Source organism: Periplaneta americana, chromosome 3 (genome assembly GCF_040183065.1).
Source record: "Periplaneta americana isolate PAMFEO1 chromosome 3, P.americana_PAMFEO1_priV1, whole genome shotgun sequence".
NCBI classification, from domain to species: Eukaryota; Metazoa; Arthropoda; class Insecta; order Blattodea; family Blattidae; genus Periplaneta; species Periplaneta americana.
In genome coordinates, this window is record NC_091119.1 from 10,207,659 (window position 1) to 10,212,441 (window position 4,783).

Genomic DNA, 4,783 nt, shown 5'->3' on the forward strand with positions numbered 1-4,783 from the left:
AATTTTCAAATTTGAATGTTTTAGTGGTTGGTGGTTCAGTTGATGTTATATTGGACGTGTGCGTAAAAGAAGTGGAACTCGTTGATGTACATGGTGTATTCCTCAACTTATTCAGGATTTCCGAATGGTGCTCTTCATTTATTTGTAAATAGGGTTTCAGGGAAGATGCATAGCTATGACCAGTGATCTTTATTAATTCTTGTTCTTGAATACCAATGCGAGTCATATTTGAAACTGCTGTGCATCGACTGGAGTGGTTTGTAATTTCTGTTTTTTTTTTTTTTTTTTTTTTTTTTACGTCCAGACCAATGCAGTTTGAAATATTGGCAAACAAAGAAACAAATGGTAGGGACGCGATGAAATTAAACAAATGATAGGGACGCGATAAAATTGTGCGATAAGCAGCCATGATTGGTTGAAAACGTCCTTTCGTATAGTTTTATTGGTCAAAGCAGTTATGACGTAGTAAAAGTGTAATAGTCATTTTAATCCAAGATAAGTTTGTTCAGTCGGCCTGGGTGGCGCAGATGGTAAAGACACCTGACTTCTGTGCCAGAGGCTTTATTTTAATATTTGTCCAGGGTAAATTTTATTAAAACTACTTCTTTTCGTGAGAAACATTTTTAACCATACCACTTGCGAGTCCTAAGCTTATATAAAACGGGAAGGAAAATGTTCTCTTTAGCATTCGGACGAGTTTACACTCCCATGATACCGATATTTAGTAGGAATGCGGACGAGTCTACATGTTAGATTATAGATAATAATTATTTCCATCGGACGAATTTACAGTTTCCCGCAAAAACTACCGATACTTACAAAATGCAGGGAAATAAATTCATTAACTATCTTCATAAGTTGACAGCACTAGCAGGAATGTAACAGCAAATGTTCGTTCCTCCATAAGCTACCACAATACCGAGCCTGTCTATTGTTTTAATTTATTAGTTGTGTTTCGAGCCGTGTGGTGGCTCTGAGTACCGGATGCTGGCTCCATGCGGTGTGGTCGGACAGCTTTAACAGGTGTGTATGTGTGTGTAAGCTGGAGAGGGGTTCACAACCGACCAACACGCTCCAACACGTCATTTGAATAATTACCGACGTCACTTAATCACCACACCGCGTGTGCCAGGAATACGCAGCCTCAAGTTGCAGTTTCAACCACTGCTAATCCACGCATGCGCACGTTCTCAATGAAGAGTAATAAAATTTGAAAATACTGATATTAGTTCGATCCTACGCTACGGACTGACAGTTGAACCAACACGATACGAGATCATAACGATGTCGAATCCCACCTCAGACAAAGTAACAACGCGAAAATATCCGTCCCGTAGGCGGAATACGAACCAAAGGCTTCAGTTTCCACGCGGCGTCAAAATTGAGCTTAAGAGTTGTGATTATTTTGGCCTGCTGACCGATAGACTAATTCAGGCCTGCACAAACAGCGCTCAACGAGCGCGCACGCCCCTTCGGAGCGGGAGAGCCGTGTTTTCTGCTCGCCGAAACGGAGAGGAAGATACGTCAGAATGACATAGACTTGCTATAGGTAGAGGAGAGGGAAACGACCACTCAGTTATCCAGTGGAGTGCAGTGTGTAGGCCTATTCTCAGTAACTGTTTCACGTTGCTTACCTACTGCTACAGTACAGTATGGAGGAATCTAAAAGACGGAACATAACATTTAACAGCTCCAACTTATTGATCTTCAATGTGACCTAATGGTTAAAGATCGTTTGAATAATACTACTAGCTTGGTTGAGTTTTACAAGACTAAACATTAGCAACAATATCCAAGTCTACACAGGCTGGCTGTGAAAATGATTGCTATGTTTGGATCAACATTTATACTTGTGAGCAACTGTTTTCTATAATCAACTTTAATAAAGGCAGATATCGAACATCTGTAACTGATGTTTCATTATGATCAGTAGGCTACTGTTCCTTTCAGCTGCCAACAGCATAAAACCTCGTTTTGATGTACTGATAAATAAAAATATAATAAAATGATATTGTACATTTAAGTAGCTATAGAATTTTTATTATTTCTGTAAAATAAATATTTCTCTATTAATTAATAATAGTCCAAGATAGTTTTGCAAACACTGAACGGGAATTCATTTCATAAACACTCGTAATAGTACTTCCTTTTGTGTACATTTTGTACGAGATCCACCCCTTCTTCCAGTCCACCCTTATACAGAGCGCAGCTAATATCTGCATTCCGTTCATGAGATGTGAGCCGAATCGGAGAGTGCAAACCTTGTGCAGGCCTGGACTAATCCATTATTTATCTGTCGTAAAAAATCTTGGTTTCTTTTTCGATAATGATCTAAATTGGAATTATCAAGTTAAAGATACAATAAAAAAATCTGTTCCTCCATTCACTGTTTGAGTCGCTTGAGGAACTTCTTGCCTCAGCAACTAAAACTTACCCTAGTAGAAACCCTAGTAATGCCGCACTTCGATTATTGTGACGTATTGTTAAGTGACCTAAGTTCTGAACTGTCAGTCAAGTTACAGCGAATTCAGAATATGTGCGTCAGAAACGTGTGCAACATCCGGCGTTACGATCACATATCACCGTCCTTCGCAAGTGTTTCGTGGCTCCGACTCAAAGAACGTAGAACTTTACACTCTTTGTCTTTCGAATTCTGCACACCTCAACACCAAATTATCTTTCGTCTCGTTTCTCTTATCTATACTCTAACAACGACGTAAATACCAGATCACGTATATGTGGCACGTTAAGTATATCTCTCCATAGAACATCTCGTTATTCATCATCCACCTCGCGAACAATGGAATTTCTTGTCACAAAGTATCAGGGACTGCAAGACAATAAACATTTTTAAAAATAGCTTAAAGGATAACCTTCTTAGTAATTCACTCTAATTAGCTATACTGATATATATTATTTTTATTTTATTTTTTTTATTTTAATGTACCGAAGTACATATGATATTTCCATGCAGATATCTGCGTCATCATACGATGTAAGAGTAATGGAACGGAGAAAAATTCTCTCCGGTGCCGGGATTTGAACCCGGGTTTTCAGCTCTATGTGCTGATGCTTTATCCACTAAGCCACACCGGATACCCACCCCGGCGTCGAACAGAATCGTCTCAGATTAAGCTCCAACTCTTGGGTTCCCTCTAGTGGCCGCCCTCTGCACTATGTCGTAGACGTCTATGAACGTAGGACCGAAGTCCACACATGTGCTGAGGTGCACTCGATATGAGTGACTAGTTGGCCGGGATCCGACGGAATAAGCGCCGTCTTAAATCACGAAGTGATTTACGCATATCATATATATTATTTTAATGTACCGAAGTGCATATGATATTTCCATGCAGATATCTGCGTCATCATACGATGTAAGAGTAATGGAACGGAGAAAAATTCTCTCCGTCGGATCCCGGCCAACTAGTCACTCATAACGAGTGCACCTCAGCACATGTGTGGACTTCGGTCCTACGTTCATAGACATCTATGACGTAGTGCAGAGGGCGGCCACTAGAAGGAATCCAAGAGTTGGAACTTAAAATGAGACGATTCTGTCCGACGCCGGGGTGCTATCCGATGAGGCTTAGTGGATAAAGCATCAGCACGTAGAGCTGAAAACCCGGGTTCAAATCCCGGCACCGGAGAGAATTTTTCTCCGTTCCATTACTCTTACATCGTAGCTATACTGACTTAAACGGTCACTCACTATATGCTAACTTCTTTCTTTAGACATGCATCCTGATAGCGCTGTATTTTCAAAATTGTCTCATAATAACGTCTTTCTATTATCTAACATTATTTGTAATATATCAACATTCTATGTATTCTAGTTTAATTCTGCTACACAGTTTGTATTTCATAGTTTAATTAATAGTTCATAGCATTTTACTGTTTAATTCATAAGTAACTATTTTATACACGTAACTTTTATCTAAATCAAATCGTTGTATTCTTTGTAGCTTGTAAGTTCATACATATGTATGTATACATTTTGCTGGTTCAGTGGAAGAGAAGGCCTTACGACCTTAACTCTGTCAGCTAAAATAAACCATTATTATTATTATTATTATTATTATTATTATTATTATTAAAGTATATAATTATAAACCTACTATAATTATAACAAATAACAAAGAATATTTTTATTTTACCAAAATAAACAGTCCTTTTATGTTCAGAAAAAAAAAAAAAAACAATATTTGTGCTCTGAAAATATTCATTCTACGTCACAAGACGTTACTGGAGCAAATCTGAAACATGATCATCATGTGAACAACAACTTTGTGAATCTAATAGTGTATCTCGTATGTGGCACGTAATATTAAACTCATAATTGTTTTCAAGAAAATTTTTCATTTCTTTGTATTGGCAGCTAGGAAGTTCGTATCGTAATTCCGATGTTGAACTTGGACTGTAACGCAACCGAATGCATAGCAACACGTGACGTCAACATTTAACGAAGAATAATCGGGAAAAAAGTAAACGTGTTACACACTGCTGTTTGCATAATTATTTAATAACAGATAGTTTACTTTTTTTTGGAATTATGCATAATATTCTCATTACATAAATAATACAATAATAACAGAATAGCTCACTTTGTTCCAAACCTAAACTAGTAATATAAATTAACAATATTCTTCAAATTATTCACGACTGTATACTGCGCCACAGAATGCCCCTATGCTTTAAGGGTATATGTACGTGAACGACCACAAATATTATCAGAAAATGCAAGCTCTAAATTTCTAAAATGTTATAAGGAAATGAACTCACA

At 37.7% G+C, this 4,783-nt stretch overlaps 1 non-coding gene across 1 annotated transcript; it reads right to left on the minus strand.

The window, feature by feature from the left end:
• Positions 1-3,024: 3,024 nt before the first annotated feature.
• Positions 3,025-3,096, minus strand: TRNAY-AUA (transfer RNA tyrosine (anticodon AUA)). The gene has a single exon. It is a non-coding gene; the product is annotated as a tRNA-Tyr (tRNA).
• Between the last annotated feature and the right edge of the window lie 1,687 nt (positions 3,097-4,783).